This window comes from Haemaphysalis longicornis, unplaced genomic scaffold (assembly GCF_048455015.1).
Source record: "Haemaphysalis longicornis isolate Haplotype H1 unplaced genomic scaffold, Haemaphysalis longicornis Haplotype H1 scaffold_12, whole genome shotgun sequence".
Classification (NCBI taxonomy): Eukaryota; Metazoa; Arthropoda; class Arachnida; order Ixodida; family Ixodidae; genus Haemaphysalis; species Haemaphysalis longicornis.
The window spans coordinates 72,551,941-72,568,598 of record NW_027526225.1 but is presented as its reverse complement, the minus strand read 5'-3'; the positions used below and the strand labels follow the sequence as shown (position 1 = coordinate 72,568,598).

The 16,658-nt window shown below is 50.4% G+C and overlaps 1 pseudogene; it reads left to right on the top strand.

Moving 5' to 3' along the window:
- The window catches only part of LOC144161670 (uncharacterized), a 45,393-nt pseudogene extending 40,482 nt beyond the window's left edge, over positions 1 to 4,911 (top strand).
- The last annotated feature ends 11,747 nt before the right edge of the window (positions 4,912 to 16,658 follow it).

Genomic DNA, 16,658 nt, shown 5'->3' with positions numbered 1-16,658 from the left:
GTGTTTTTTTTTGTTCACCTTATTCATAGGCTCCTTTTGTCTTTATTTAGGAACTAGGCAATACAGATTTTCTGCGTAATTATGCGGATGCGTTTGGGGTTTTATGTCAATTTGAGGCCCTTCTTCGTGGGTTTTGTTGGGATAGATTAGCAGAAAAAATGTAGGAAACCGATGCACCAACGCGTAGGTGGTAGAATAATTACAGCCTTGCACGTATGCACCCACTATAAAAATGCATTCAAACCATCTGTGGGCAGTGCTAACTCCTGGTAGTCCACATTACGTATTTTGTTCAAGTGAGTTAGCATTATTCTGTAGCTGGCTGAAAGAGTCAATAGCTGCGTATGCTTCTGCATTCCTGAGATGGGTAGCAAGCAGGCACTATAAGTATACAAAGAGCGATTTCCGAACCGTGATCTGTTTACAAAGACTGCTTTCAAACCATGATCGTCTCTTTTAAATGCTCATTTCCAGAAACAAGCACCACACGAATAGTTAGGAAGAGCAAGACTGTCAGTGTTTACCACTCCAACTTTTTAGTAACAACTATGCGCACAACACTGGCGCATATTTCCACATTCATTTATATGCAATCGTTTCCTGCCGTGCTTACGGTCGGAGTGAGCCGCTATCATTACAACGTAGAAGACGGAACAGCTTTGTGTTTTGTGTGTGTTTGTGTATGTGGTTCTTTTTCACTACCTACGTGATTTGTTTAGTTTCCCCATGTGGTGGTGCAGGCTGGCCAACATTTCCTGATCTGTGCCGAAATTATTTTCCACCTTTGTTTTGCATGATACAGCACCTACTAAGTGTTTTATTCAACATTTTGTTTTTTCTCGCGATGGATTTTTCTGCTGCAAATGTAGTAAAGAGGCATTGTGTTTTAGAGAAATCGTGCAGAAAAAATTCAGAAAGCAGCGCCTCTGACGAACAGCAACACTGCAACCATCACAGCTGATTGCAGTTTACCTCAGTCTGTGTCAAGTCAAGAAGCCACTACTGACTACTGGGACGGCCTTGGAATTCTGGAGCCTTTGCCAGAGCTCTCCTGTGAGGGGGACTTCGGTGTCCGGACAGCGCAGGATGCAGGCATATCTGGAAGAAGAGTTGTGTCTGTGGGCCACTTCATGAAGGCTGCTCAAGAGCTCGGCGAACATCGCTACCCCTATTCTGGTGGAGGGCACTTTGAGTTTCAAGATGAACAAAGGGTTGGCCTGTGATCGGAGTTTAAATTCCAGTGCAGCGGTTGTCGAGAGGTCAGAAAAGTCACTGCCTACCCTGTTGCAGAGCCCACGCCTCTCGCAGAGAAGACAGCTCTTGGCGTAAACGATGCTACTGTATCGGCGTTCACGGGTATCGGGTCCGGGCATTCACATTTAAAGGAGGCACTGTCTGTCATGGAAATTCCCGCCATGTGCAAGGGAACGTTCCTGCGTCGAGAGGAGGCGCTTGCAAACGTAAAAACTCCGGCATGTTCTGCGGTTTTGTTTCTGCATGCCTTTGCACATGTAGTGTTGAATGTTTTCCTGCGTGCACGGGTCCCTCTGTCCAGTCTTTCGCTCTCACCAAATTATTCTAAATATTTGTCGGGCCAATTCTCCTTGTTACATTCACTTACATTTAGTTGGGGCAAATAGGTAATTCACAATGTGTGGAAAACTTGCCAAGACCTCAGCTCTCATCAGTTTTTCAAACTGAAGCACCAAAAACATGCACAAGCGAAAATTACAGCCATGACCCACTTGTGCCAGAAAAAACACACCCTTGATATACGACGCCTTAGCATTGCCAAGTTACAGAGGTTCTGCAAACAAGACCGCAATTGTGAAGTTGCTACATAACATAGCTTTCCTTTGTAGCCGTACTGCTGCATTTCGGGTGGATGTCAATTTTTTCCTTCACAGAAACTTACTCCACCTTTGGGGTTTCCCCTAAACTGGCTGATTACATCATGGTACCCTGAACTATACAGCAACTCTGACTCCTTTTTTCTAGTAGTGATTTTGTGCTGTAGGAAGAATGTGCGGTGGGGATACTTTTCGAGGGAAGCTCATGTAATTTGGTATATATATCTATATAGTCTGGTTCAATTTTCCGCAGCCGAAGCAAGTAGTCCTTAGAATAATGTCGTCACAATATTTCTATGCAGATAATTATTTTTTACATATCATATTTGCAAAACTATAAGGCAACTTTCTGATCTCTATTTCACAGTGCACCTTATATTTGCTTGCGTGCCTCAACTAGGTGATAAATGGACTCAATGACTTGGCTGCAGAGTAGCTTTCCTTGCACGCTGTTTACACTTATTTGTGCAGCAGTTCGTGGTGACTGAATAGAACCCTGTAGGCACATGTTATTGATGTGCCATTCCCGGTTTTCTGTGGTCGATTGCCATTTTAAGAAAGGGTTAATTTTTTTGCCCTCCGAAAGTCTGCTCTCTTGGTTGCGCAATATATAAGCAAATACGGCATGTTGCCGTGAAAGAACAGGACGTTGCAAATCATGAACACTGTTTTTATGATATGGCTTGAAACCATTCTTACCAACTCATTCAATTTTTCACACAGGTATGGAGCGGTATTTGCCATAGATTGTGCATACCAATAGGAAAAACTGAAATTCAAATGATATGCAATGAGGCCAGGACTTCCAGTATGGTGTGAACTCATCCATGCTCTAGGCAAAGTAGAATTTGTTGTCACTCACAAAATTAGTAATACCTGTGCTACACGGACGCGTTCAAGTGACTTATAACTCGACTAGATTGTAGGTGCACCATAGCTTAGCAATTGGAAATTTCGATACACATTGCGTTCGAAAAACCGTGTAGCACAGGTATAAAACTGCCGAAATAACTTTCAACCTGTTGTGAACAGTCACACTTTGCACTGTTTGATCTTTCAGCAATGGAAAGCTGTGCTCCAAGGGACAAATGATCGAAGCTGGCAAAGAGGAAAAGAGGCTGGCAGAAGCAGCTGGTGATTACTGCGAGGATGGCTGCACCCCAAAGATCACGGTGGTGGTTGATGGTGGCTGATCCCACAGGAGCCATGGCCACAGGTATTCCGCAAATTCTGGTGTGGCCATCATCATCGGTAAGCGCACAAAAAAGCTCCTCTACTTGGGTGTGAATAACAAGCTGTGCAGCACTTGTGAATTCTATGCGAGGAAAAACATTGAGGTGAAGAAGCACACCTGCTACAGGAACTGGGATCAAAGCTCAGGAGCTATGGAGGCAGATGTCCTTGTTGAGGGATTCCGGCAAAGCATGCAGATGCACGAAGTTCAGTACCGCACCTTTATAGGTGATGGGGACTTTTCTGTATATCACCAGATCGAGTCAAAGGTAGACTACGGTCGTTTTGTACAAAAGCACGGGTGTGCGAACCATGTGGTCAAGTGCTACACGTTCCGCCTTTATGCCATTACTAAGGAAAGCAAAGGTGGCTGGCCCAGGCTATCGGGCCCGCGAATAAAGCGCATCAAAAACGGTGCAGGCAAAGCTGTCAGTCACTATGCCGAAATATTGCGAGATCATCCGGTTGATGGTAAAAGACAGCTTGCTCGAGAATTGGCCACTGAGTTGAGGAATGGTCCAAAACGTGTTTGGCTGCCATTATGGTTGCAAGAGTTACTTTTGTGATGGCACAAAAGGTAAAAACTTATTCTAAACGCTCCCTGCCATGCTCAGAACGAAGATAATGACTGCAGCCAACAGTATTTCTGAAAAAGCTGCCCGTCTCATAACAGATGACACAAGCAACCTTGCTGAAGCCCTGATGTCTGTTGTTGCAAAGTTTTCTGGAGGTAAGCAGATCAACCGGTACCAGAAGGGCTCTTACAAGCATCGCTGCCAAGCTGCTGGGCTAAGCTTCCAGCTAGGGCCTCAGTGGCACGCAACAACCAACAAAGCTATAACTTGCAATAGCCCTGGTGCTGTCTACAAGAAGTATGGGAGCAAAAAAGTCGCTGGAAGACGCCAAAGATTTCAACGAAAAAGGTGACTTTTCGACAGCCAGCATCAGCAGAAGATTAGTGCTGCTAGCACCTCATCACCTCACTATGGGGCAAACTGTATGAAGCCAGACATGCCACCTTAGGAGTTCGCTGAAAAAGTTTAAAGGCAACTGAATGAGTCCCGAGTTGATGAGAAAGCCTGTGAACAAATCGAGGCCCAAACTCGTGGGCAGTCAGAAAATACAAACTGGTTCGAGCAAAAAAGGCTCCGCATAACAGCTTCGAATTTTCATGCGGTCTGCATAAGGAAAGACTCCACACCTTGTGACGCACTGGTCAAGACCCTCCTTCATCCAAGGAGCTTCACAAATTCTGCCACAGAGCGCGGGAAACAGCATGACAGCATTTCAATCCAGCTATACGCAGCAGAAACAAAAACAGATGTTCAGCCATGTGGGCTTTTCCTTGATCTTGAGCTTGGATTCCTGGCAGCATTACCGCATGGTATAGTTGGCAAGGAGTGAATTGTAGAAGTTAAATGACCATTAATTTCAAAGCAAGAGGAACTCATGGAAGCAGCACGGAGGTTTGCAGACAAAAAACACAAAGATGGTGATCCTGTGCTCACACGATCACACAAATATTTTTACCAAATACAGGGACAGCTTCATGTCACCAGAAGAAACATCTGCGACTTCATAGTGTACACAACGAAAGGAATACATGTGCAAGAGGTACTTCGCGATGACAATTTCTGGACGACAAAAATGGAGCCATCCCTGCTGCGATTCTACAGAAACTGCACTCTTCCAGAAATTGTAGACTCCCGCTTTGCTCGCTCCGTGAACGTGCGGCGCCCAGACTGAACAGGCTTGCCATTGAGGCCAGGGTGAACCATGCCAAGGCACCTAAGCAGAAAAAACGTAAGTGTGTGCAGCTTTCAGCAGACGTTGATGAAAGAACAGTGTATGCTCCTGAAGAAAGACCCATAGTCACGACAACTAGAGCCGAGACGGTGCCCTCACCGGCAAGATGTAGCTTGTTCAACGAGTGAGAAGTGTGTAACCGCTACTATTGACATGTATGGTCCTGAAGACCCATAGCCACGCCAACTAGAGCCGAGACGGTGCCCTCACCGGCAAGCAGTAGCTGGTTAACCAGTCAGAACTGTCTAACCGCTACTATTGACATGTATGGTCCTAAAGAAAGACCCGTAGTCACGCCAACTAGAGCTGAGACGGTACCCTCACCGGCAAGAAGTAGCTGGTTCAACCAGTGAGAACTGTGTAACCGCTACTATTGGCATGTATGCTCCTGAAGAAAGACCCATAGTCACGCCAACTAGAGCCGAGACGGTGCCCTCACCGGCAAGCCGTAGCTGCTTCAACCAGTGAGAACTGTGTAACCGCTACTATTGACATGCATGCTTCTGAAGAAACACCCGTAGTCACGCCATGATAATGATAATGTTTGGAGTTTACTGGCGCAAGGCCAACTATGCGCAAAGAGCACCAAACAATGATTACATGAGAGTGACATGGAAGTAAAAGTGGAACATTTCAGTAAAAGTAAACTAAAACGCAACGTGATGATGATTAGTGGTGTAAAGGGCCATGTTGTCAAGATGCATGATAAGAAATGAGGTGTAAAAATTTTGTGTCGGTAAGAAACTTAAAAACACGTTTGACTGAAAACATGGGCTCGTTTCCTAATAAGTATGACGGGTGTTGTGGAATATGTCGCGTGTATAGCATTGGAGTAAAGATCATTTCCCCGAACTCCGGTGTCGATCATGAACCCAATCGCCCGGGCTCCGGTTGATTTGGCAGGAGGCTGGCAGGGCGATGGTGTTGAAGTTCTTGGAGATGGCGATCAAGTTGACAAAGTCAAGGCGTTGGGGTTGATTAAATGAAACAAAGAGTTTATATACAGCTATTTACAGTAGGAAAACTGGCTACATGAGTAATAAAGGAAAACTTCAAACTTCAGCTAGACGCTAGCTCCGAGTACGCACAAATCATTCGAGCTCCTCAACTTCGTCTAACTCTCCCATTCTCGGAGCGTACACAAACATCTCGAGAAATGACGGCCGAGACTCTGTCTCGCCGCAAGATCCGTCTAGTTGCCCGGTACGGCGCTGCACCCTAAACCTCCGACGCGATCTTAACCTCGACTAGGGGGCTCACAAATCCCAACCTAGCTTTAACGGTCGAGACTCCTTGACCCCCCGGGAACTGCCAGCTCAGCCCTCAGACAAGAACGATGTCCAACGGCCAAGTTCGGCCTTATAAATCCTCAAGATCACCCTCTCTCGGGAACGGCCCTGTAGCGTTCGTACACGCGCAAGGGAGTGCCCAAGTTCGCTGTCACTCAGCACGCCACGGAATATTCAATGAGGCGCCGCTATCTTCGGGTCAACGGCACGCTCGCAGCCGAGCAGTGGCGGGCGACCCCGCGGGGTGAAAGCGAAAGACGGCGACAGTGCCCTGCGCCGGCGGGGGCGCTTCAACAATGGTTTCTTGCAGGACGCGCGCTTCGACGCCGGTAATCCCACCACCTCCGCTTGTCGCGCCGACGGTGGTTCCTGGAATCCGGCGGCGCCGTGTGCTTTCTCAATGGGGGATTAACCCTGTGGTATGCGGTGGGCCAGACGATCCGTCCCCGTGCGCGCCATGACGAATTAGCGGCGGCTACAGCGCAGTGTTGGCAGTGCTACGTCGCTAGACAGAGCGGCGGGTTCTCACGCGCAGCCCGGGCGCCTGGCCGCTAATCTCATAAGTGGACCTTACAACTTTCCTCTTTAAGAGGGTCACTGGACCTCTTGGTTCAGTCAATCTGAAAAGAATTTAAAAGGCCACTCGTTTCGTCTCCCCTTCAGCAATAACAGCAGAACAACAAACAAACAAACAAAAACACGTGGAAAGAGCTAGGTATAACCGCAAATGAGCCCCCTTCTATTTCTGCAGCTGATCCGAACTCCCTCTCGCCTAAACTACAAACACTACCTATTCACTAGCCGTCAACAGGAACGGAATACTCTAGCCAACCGGAAACACACAAAATAAGCTAAAAACACCAAGTGCGGGTAAAAAGAAATTGGGTAGTGTCTCCGGAGCGCGTAAACGCCACGAACAACGAGACAACTCAACCTAAAACACTGATGTGCGCTATAACTGCAAACCCACACAATCATTCAGGTACTCGACAACAAAAACAAAATAATAAGGACTGGTAAAATACACGGGCAATTTTGCAGTCAACAAAAATAAAACGTTAAGAAAGTTTGCATTGCCACTATGCGCACGCGCGCAGATGTCCTCCTTGACGGCGTAGCCTGATAACGTTCCTTCAAGAATGTTCGGCTCTGCTGTCGCTCACTTGCGGTGCACAGAAAGTTCAGTTCGGTGCGCGGATCGATCAATTCGGTGCACGGATCGGGTACTCAAGTCCTCTCGGCGCGCACAAACGCGGCACCCACAGACACACACACACACACACACCACCAACGAAAAAGGAAGGGTGAACGGGAACGTTCACGTCCGTCGTGGCGGTGTTAAGGCTGGGAGGCGATTCAATACTAGCCTCCCCGAGCAACATTCGGAAAGCAGGGGAGTGCATTCGCGTACTTCCAGCCCCCTCTGCGGATGATCCAGACACTGTAGCGTTGCAATGTCAACGCAGGTCTCCACAATTTAGCCCCATTAGGCGAACACAACTTCGGGGAAGACGGAGTGGTGTCACAAAGTGCGACCCCGTTTCCTGCCCCATAGGCCAACTGGCCATGCTTCTCCAATGCCCCAACGTAAGGTGATGCTGCGCGCTGGCCGCGTGAGCGCAGGGTTGATGCTGGAGGGTAATGGCGGGCCGCGAACGCGACGACCTTCTCGGGATCATTGTTTCTCTTACGCACAGACTGCCCCACAACAACAACCTCGCAAGCACCTGTCACTACCAAAAACCGCTCGTGCACGCTAGGTGCATTCTGAGCAGCGGCTTGACAAAGACAGTTTTTCGGCTGTCCCAGCAGGCACTCATCCTGGCACAACTCACAACTACGGCCTGTGGCACACTGCCAGGCCGCAGAACTTAGTGCGTCAACCCATCCAGCGCGGCTCCCGACTAAATCTCGGTAATGGCCGCAACCAACACTAAAGCTACGAAACTCTATCTCAGACACCGGTTTCGCGGGATCGCCGATTGCGTCTCGTTCCTCGCTTTCAAATGAAGCTGCCTCCTCACACGGTTTTTCCCTTTCCTTCACAACCTAATCGGGAGCTCTCATTCTTGGTTTCGCAGTCTCCACGCCTGCGTTTTCATGTTCTCCATCGGCCTCCAAGGTTACACTCTCACCATCAAGACTACCAAACCCACGCGACATCTCCGTATCATTCCTACCCTCTTCAGACGTTTTGAGCTCGTCGTCCTCCGTCTTTTCGCGTTCTCTCTCACTTCCTCTTCCATTTTCTACATGCTCAACCCAGTCTACCTTCTCAGCTCCCTTATCCGCCTTTAACTCCTGCTTTTCCTCAGCCTGATCATCAACTCCGTCTCTTTTCCGCTCTGTCTCGTCACATTCTTTCTCGTCTTCTATCTCCTTTCTCTTCTGGGCGAGCTCCTGAACGCCCGACACGGAGTTCGCTTTCTCGTGCAACTTTCGAGCGTAATGGGGACATTGGCGGGCCCCAAGACTTTCCAGCGCGACTCCAGTCTCCTACGCTCCACCGATTAGAATTAGGTTACTGCCCGTGCCAGCAAGTTCAGCATGCATTAGCGCAGTGTCCGGTGCAAGAGCAGCTGGCGGCTCTACACCCGCGACAACGAGCTATCCCTTGACTCTGCTCCCACACCGGACGCACTCGCTGGGATGCTCCGCGTGCTCGCTTCGCTTTACATGCAGCTGTTCCCGGCAGAGCCGCTCGCCAACTGTGCGCAGCCACGGCCGCTTATCTCGTTCTCACGCGGCTTCGAGTTGAAAAACGAGCTTGCTTCATTCAACTCTGCTGCCAGTGCATAACTGGGCCCGCTGGACGGGTTCTGCACTATGCGATGCAGCTCCATCCCCAAACTTTGCCTGCGAGGCTGCTCGTCATGTTCGAGCATCACTTCACTACACCACTCTACGGTATCCCCGGACGGTATCCCCAATATCCGTCTCCACGCGTTCGACCCCGGCGGAAATGCTAGCCTCGTGTAGGGAGTCACGGCTGCTTACTTTCTCATCGCAATGTTCAACTTCCGAACCCTGGCCAGAACCATTCAACTTCGCGGTCGCTATACGACTTGCTGTGTCTGTGCCCCATTTGTTCTGCTCGCGGGTGTCCGAGCACAAGGGCGTCTGCCTTCTCCGCTCCAGCTCCAACTCATACCTTCGCAACCGCTCTTCAGATTCGAGCTTCAGCTTTTGCATGCGCTCCTTAAATTCCCGCGCCTCTCTTCTCTCTCGCTCCTGCGCTTCGCGCGCTGCCTTTCTCTTCCGTTCTTCCGATTCGCGCACTGCTTTTCTCTCCCGCTCTTGAAACTCCCATTCCATTCATCTAATAATTATTGTTTCGGACTCCACTTGGGGAGATTCTCCTGCTGCCGAGCCTCCTTGAGGTGGCGCCTCATGCGTCTGACCATTCCCGTCTCCTTCCTTCATGCTTGCCAGCATGCTCCGTGTGACTACTGTCGCGGAAGCTACAGCGTGTCACGGCCCAGAGCCCTAGACGGAGCGATACGTGCTTCTTTATTCGCTGTCATCGAACCACACCACCGATGATGATAATGCGCCGTGTGCCCCTTCCCGCTTTCCCCTCTTGCTCATTTGCAACATCTTCCCGCGCGCCCAAGATGGTCAGTTGGCGAGTTCAAAAACGTGCAGTTATTACACAGGAAGATTGCACATGAAACTTCTCATGTGGCGGTAACACTTGATGAAGTCCCCATTGCCATTAAACAGCCTTGTCGCTGCAGGATCACGATCGCGATGGTGTCGAAATCCATCGTCGGTATTCGACGTGTGACTTCCATCGCTTAGGGATGGAGTAAACAGCGTGAGAACCTTCCCGTTACAGGCCCGCGTATGAGGGTTCCTGCAGCCACCCGAGACCTGACGTTCCGGCTCCGCAGACACAAATGGCTTTGCAAACTGTATGGCCTCGGTTTGCCTTGAGAAACGGCTGATGCGCTCTACGCTCTGCCTGTTGGTTCCTTCGCTGCTGCTGCCCAAGCTAAGTTTCTGGCGTTTCTCCAGATGCGTATGTTTACGGTTGGCTGAACACGCATGGGGCGTTCGGTTTGTCTTTGCCTCCCCCTTTGCTGGACTTCCAGAACTGACCCGTCTCGAGCTTGCCCTTGCGGTGCCTTCTCTCGATAACGCGCTCGGGTTTGACGTCGGATCCTTAGGTGCATATTCTTTCGGGGCCATTTCGGGGGATCGATTTTTCTTGCGTCCACGTGTGGATTGATAAGTGGGCATCTTCTGGGCAGGTTCTTCCTTCGGTGTTTGCTCGCTAGAGCTATCCGTTCCTTCCGCCCCTTTCTCCATCGTCACGTCTTCAATTACTTTGCGTTTGGTGCTGAATCCCTTGCAAGTGCTCGGGTAGGCATTAGGCGACTCAGGTTCATGCGATGAACTGGAACAGCAGTTCCGCCGTCGCCACACAGCACATACGCCAAATTTTAAACGCCGTCGTGTGCCACCCGACAGGACCATGGCGCTAGTAAATCTTCAAGCCGTAGATCTGAGTGCTCATTGAATTGTCCAACCTAGAGCCGTTTCTGCAGCTGTGAGATCTGCATTGATTCGGTCTATTTTGCCTGTGGCAACATTCCAGTAAGCGTCCGATCCAACCAGTATGCCGATTTTATTTGCCTTCCATGCGTTAGGTTAAAAGGCGTCGGCGATGTCGTACCGCCTTTCATCCAGGATGGTTGCAGACGCGCTGCCCAGCTGCGGACTGGTCACGTAGAAAATCTCAGGGACCTCCAAGGCATCCAAAGTGACCCGATCTCCGCGAGCTTGTCCACGCAGCGTCACCTCTACTCGCCGGCAGCGTAATATCTGGTGAGCTCTTGTCCTACCGAACGTTACCAACGCTAGCTCTTCTCTGTCGAGAACAGTGCATTTAAGGGCCTTAGACCGATCCTGACGAATGAACGTCCGCTCGCTTCCGGTGTCCAGAAGTACTCGCACTAAACGTCGTCGAGCACCCTCTGCCCAGGCTCGAGCCGTCGGCAGCAGAACTGACGTTGTTCCGGAGTGCCTGCTCGAAGCCGTCACAACAGTTGGGAGTGCACCTTGTCCAGCCTGTACCTGCGGCGTTGGTCTGGGCGTGGTGTGGTCAGACGGCCGGAGCACGTCACACAGCACGGTGAGTGACGCCCGTTGCAGGTACTGCAGGTTAGATTACGCGACGCTCTGCATTGACGAGCCACATGGTTGCGTCTGTCGCACCGGAAGCAGCAGCGAGCGTTGCGCAATCGTGCCCCCTTCTCGGCCGGCGACTGGCTGACCCGGCAGTCGGCCACCTTGTGACCGCGGCTGTCGCATAAGGGACACGCCGGTGTGGCTGGGGACTCGGTCTCCGCGGTCAATGCCAGTGCTGAGGAAACGGGTGTCTCCGATTGTCCTGGGGGTTCAAGTCAACGTTCTGGACGGACCGACGAGCTGCGGTTGATAGAGGCTGCCCTTGCTTCCCTTCCTCGCGAATTTCAATTTGGATCCTCAAGAACTCCAGTCGTCGCTTCACCTGGCAACCTTGTCCTTGACGTATCGCAGATTCCGTCGCGGATCCAGCAGTCGACCCTTGGCCCAATTCCTTAACCCTCTGCCAATACATCAAGGTTATGTCGTCGGGCAGGCATCGCAGGACCACATGGTTCAGAACCACACCATATTGCTCTTGCGGAACTCCCAGGGCTTCCAGGGCGCAGACGCGGAAATTTAACCTTGTCGTACACCTCGCGGAGCCTGTAGATATTCGTCGAGCTACGTATCGGTGTGAATGCCAGCAGTTGATCGATATGCTCGTTAATGAGGAACTCTGGACGGCCAAAGCGTTGAACGAGGGCGCTCACCGCAACTTCGTAGTTTTCTTCCGAGAGTGGGATGCCCTCGATGGCTCGCCTGGCATCACCGATCAAGTACGCCAGCAGCTACTTAAATTTCTTGATTTTTGTGAGCTCGACGTTGTCATGAATGGTCACGCTGTAGTGATCCCAAAAGGGTTGCCACTCGTGCAGAATTCCCGAAAACGCTAAAACTTGAAGTTTCGGAAGGGCAAATGTCCGATGCCGTGACGCAGGCACGATGAGTGATGACGTACCCGTCAGATCATGGGCTGAAGCACCTGCTGTCCCGCCTTCGCTGGCTACGGGAGCGTTCGGCTGGGCATTTCTCAGAAGAAACCCTGCCCGAGAGACGGCGTACGAAACCTTGCGGTTGTACTCTGCCGCTCCCTCGAGCTCTTGCTCCAGCGCTTCATCATCCGTTGCCTTGGCGATCTTCCCGTTGAGTGCTGTGAGCTCGGCGTCTTGCTGCACGATGTAGTCGACGTGGGAGCTAAGGGTCGCCGCACCGGGAGAGGGCTGCTGCAGCAGGTCGTTCAGCTGGTGGAGAGCTCGCGTGACGCCGCTCCTGGCAACGCCACGAGTCTTTCGAAGGCGGTCGATCGACGAAGCCATGCGGCGATGCTCCGAAGGGCGATTTCCCGGGTTGATCGGCACCAACGATGTCGCGGAAGCTACCGCGAGTCACGGCCCAGAGCCCTAGACGGAGCGATACGTGCTTCTTTATTCGCTGCCATCGAACCACACCACCGATGATGATAATGCGCCGCGTGCCCCTTCCCGCTTTCCCCTCTTCTTTTTTTACAACAACTACCATGCAGCCCCAGACTCAGCCTACACCGCCACAACGAAGCGCAAGAAATCCCACTCACCCGCACCTCCGGTGGTCGGCTGCCGCGTCGTTGGCCCCGTGCGCTGGCTTGGCTCTGCCGCTCCACTCCGCGCTGACCCCGGCTGCCGCCGATGAAGGCGGGCTTGCGTCTGCTTGCTGCCCCTGGTTGTGGCCTGGTGATTTCTTCTGCCAAATCCTGTCGACTGCGCCAGTACAGATCGTTTCCCCGAAGTCCGGTGTCGACCAGGAACCCAATCGCCCGGGCTCCGGTTGATTTGGCAGGAGGCTGGCCGGGCGACGGTGTTGAAGTTCTTGGAGATGGCGATCGAGTTGACAAACTCAAGGCGTTGGGGTTGAATAAATGAAACGAAGAGTTTATATACAGCTATTTACAGTAGGAAAACTGGGTACACGAGTAATAAAGGAAAACTTCAAACTTAGCTAGACGCTAGCTCCGAGTGCGCACAAATCACTCGAGCTACTCAACTTCGTCTAACTCTCCAATTCTGGGAGCGTACACAAACCGCTCGAGAAACGACGGCCGAGACTCTGTCTCGCCGCAAGATCCGTCTAGTTGCCCGGTACGGCGCTGCACCCTAAACCTCCGACGCGATCTTAACCTCGACTAGGGGGCTCACAAATCCCAACCTAGCTTTAACGGTCGAGACTCCTCCGCCGGGAACTGCCAGCTCAGCGCTCAGACAAGAATGATTTCCAACGGCCAAGTTCGGCCTTATAAAACCTCAAGATCACCCTCTCTCGGGAACGCCCCTGTAGCGTTCGTACACGCGCAAGGGAGTGCGCAAGTTCACGTGGACAGCTGTCACTCAGTACGCCACGGAATGTTCAACGAGGCGCCGCTATCTTTGGGTCAACGGCACGCTCGCAGCCGAGCAGGGGCGGGCGACCCCGCGGCGTGAAAGCGAAAGACGGCGACAGTACCCTGCGCCGGCGGGGGCGCTTTACAATAGTTTCTTGCAGGGCGCGCGCTTCGACGCCGGTAATCCCACTACCTCGCGTGTCGCGCTGACGGTGGTCCTTGGGTTCCGGCGGCGCCGTCTGCTTTCTCAATTGGGGATTAATACTGTGGTATGCCGTGGGCCACACGATCCGTCTCCCGTGCGTGCCGTGACGAATTAGCGACGGCTACAGCGCAGTTTTGGCAGTGCTACGTCGCTAGACAGAGGGGCGGGTTCTCACGCGCAGCCCGGGCGCCTGGCCGCTAGTCTCATAAGTGGACCTTACAATTGGGAAGTGTTTGCGTCGTGTTTTGTCAAGTGCCTTACTTTGAATGAGTATGTGGATTACGGATAGGCCTTTTGCACACCCGTTGCACATGGGTCTTGGGGATCCAGTGAGCAGGTGGGAGTGTGTTACATGTGTGTGGCCTATCCGTAACCTTGCCAAGGCAACTTCTGTGTGTCTGTTGTGTGAATCAGTTGTGTATTGTCCCAAGTGTGGTTTTACAATGTGGAGTTTGTTGTCTGTCGGTTCATTCCAATGTTTTGCCATGTTTTACGTAGTTGTCATTTTATGTGTGGTTTCAAGTCGGTTTAGGGTACTGTTGTTATGTACACCGTGTTTGTGGGTGCAGCAGCAGCCATTTCATCTGCCGGCTCATTTCCAGCGATCTGCGTGTGACCTGGGACCCAACAGTTACCTCAAGGTTGCCGCCATATGCCGACATAATTGTAGAAGAAGATTGATGGTGTAATTTTTGGATTTTTTTCGGGATGATAACGCGTGCGACACTTAGTGAATAAGTGTAAATGACAGATTTTGGGATATGACATTGGACAATGTGATTCACAGCCAGAAAGATTCCATAAGCCTCTGCTGTGAAGATGGTACACGTTACATTCATGGATTCCGAAGCTTTAAAATTCGGTCCGTGCGCAGCACATGACACGGCGGAGGCAGTTTTAGAGGCATCGCTATAAAATTCTATACACTGGTATTTCTCCTGCAGTGCCAGAAAGTGTTGCAGGATCGCATTTCTTGGTACCCTATTTTTATCGAGTGAGATGAAAGATAAGTCACACGACACAGTGGGAAGGTGCCATGGTGCTAAACATTATTGCAAGATGATTTCAAGATGTTTAAAGAGGAGACATTAAGTAAAGGCGCCTCATCTCTCACTCTTTGTGAGAAGGGAACAGAAACGGTTGGGCGATTTAAAAACAGCCGTGACGTGGATGTATTCATAAAAACAGGTTTGAAAGTATGGTTGTCGATTGATGATATTTTACAAGCATATAAAAGATCAACATAAATTCGCTGGTACTCCAGGCACCATTTGTCACATTCCACATACAGGCTTTAGACAGGGCTTCTACGGAAAGCACCACACCAGAGGCTAAGCCCCAGGTGCAGCACTGGGTCGAGCATCTTAAGCGGTTTTTGTAGCCGACCCGTCGACAACACTACCGTTATCCAAACGAGACCCTAACAAAGCGGTATAAAGGTGCAGCAGGAGTTGTTTATCTGCGCCGTATAATTGGTGAGACAGCAATTTCAAAATATTATTGTTTTTAGACATTTTTGTTTGAGTTGTTTGATGTGAGAGATGGATGTTAGTTTTTCATCCATCACCACACCAAAAAACTTGTGTTCCTTTTTAACAGGGATTGGGTCGCCATTGAGGTTTATTTCAGGATCGGGCCTTACTCCACGTCTCCTTGAAATTACGACACAGGTACTTTTTGTGGGATTACGTTTGAAACAATTTTCTTCTGGCAAGCGAGAGAGTTTCTTTACCCCCAACTGGACTTGACGTACACATATGAATATGTTATAAGATTTAAAAGATATTTACACATCATCCACATACACTAAACAGGAGATCGATGGAGGCAATACTTTCCGAAGAGAATTCATCTTAATGATAAACAGCGTACAGCTTGAAACTCCGCCTTGAGGCACGCCATTTTCTTGAATGTGAACTCTTGACAGTGCCGACCCTACTCCCACACGAAATTTTCGTTTAGACAAGTAACTATCAAGAGTCAACATATTACCTGTTACACCAAAGGAGTTTAAGCCTGCAAGAATGCCGTAACGCCATGCCGTATCGTACGCTTTTTCGATGTCAAAAAATACTGTCATGAAATACTGTTTGTGTGTAAAGGCATCTTTAATGTATGATTATAATGCAACAAGCTGATCATTTGTGGATCGCTCTGCCCGGAAGCCTGCCTGGCAGCTATCGAGAAGACCGTTGTATTCAAGAAAGAACATGAACCTCCGGGAAATCATCTTCTCGAAAAGCTTGCACAGGCAGCTTGTCAGGGCAATAGGTCTATAGCTTGCGGAAGAAGAAGGGTCCTTCCCTTCTTTCAGAAAAGCCACAGCTATGGCCTCTCTCCAAAGCCTTGGAAGCTGCCGCGATAGCCATATTTGGTTGTATAGGTGCAGGAGTGTCTCAAGGGTGTCTGCGTGTAGGTGTTGAATCATAGTGTATGTAATGTTGTCTGCACCTGAAGCAGAAGGTTTACAAGTAGCAAGAGCAATCTTCAGCTCATGGAGTGTAAATTCAGAGTTGTATGCAGACTTTTACGTGATCTTGTCGCGTATAGGCTTCTTTTCGGTAGATGTTTTGTGTTGCATAAAAGTATTAGTGTAGTGTGCTGAGCTGGACACGTGTTGGAAGTGTTGTGCAAGTGTGTTAGCCTGATCTTCCAGAGTATCCCCTGTCATGCTAACCAGGGGCGGGCTATGTGTGTGTTGTCCTTTTAGTTTACGTATTCGGGTCCATACCTTGTGGGTGTCCGTGCATGAATTTATGGATGTGAGAAAGGCACGCCGCTCTCCCTTT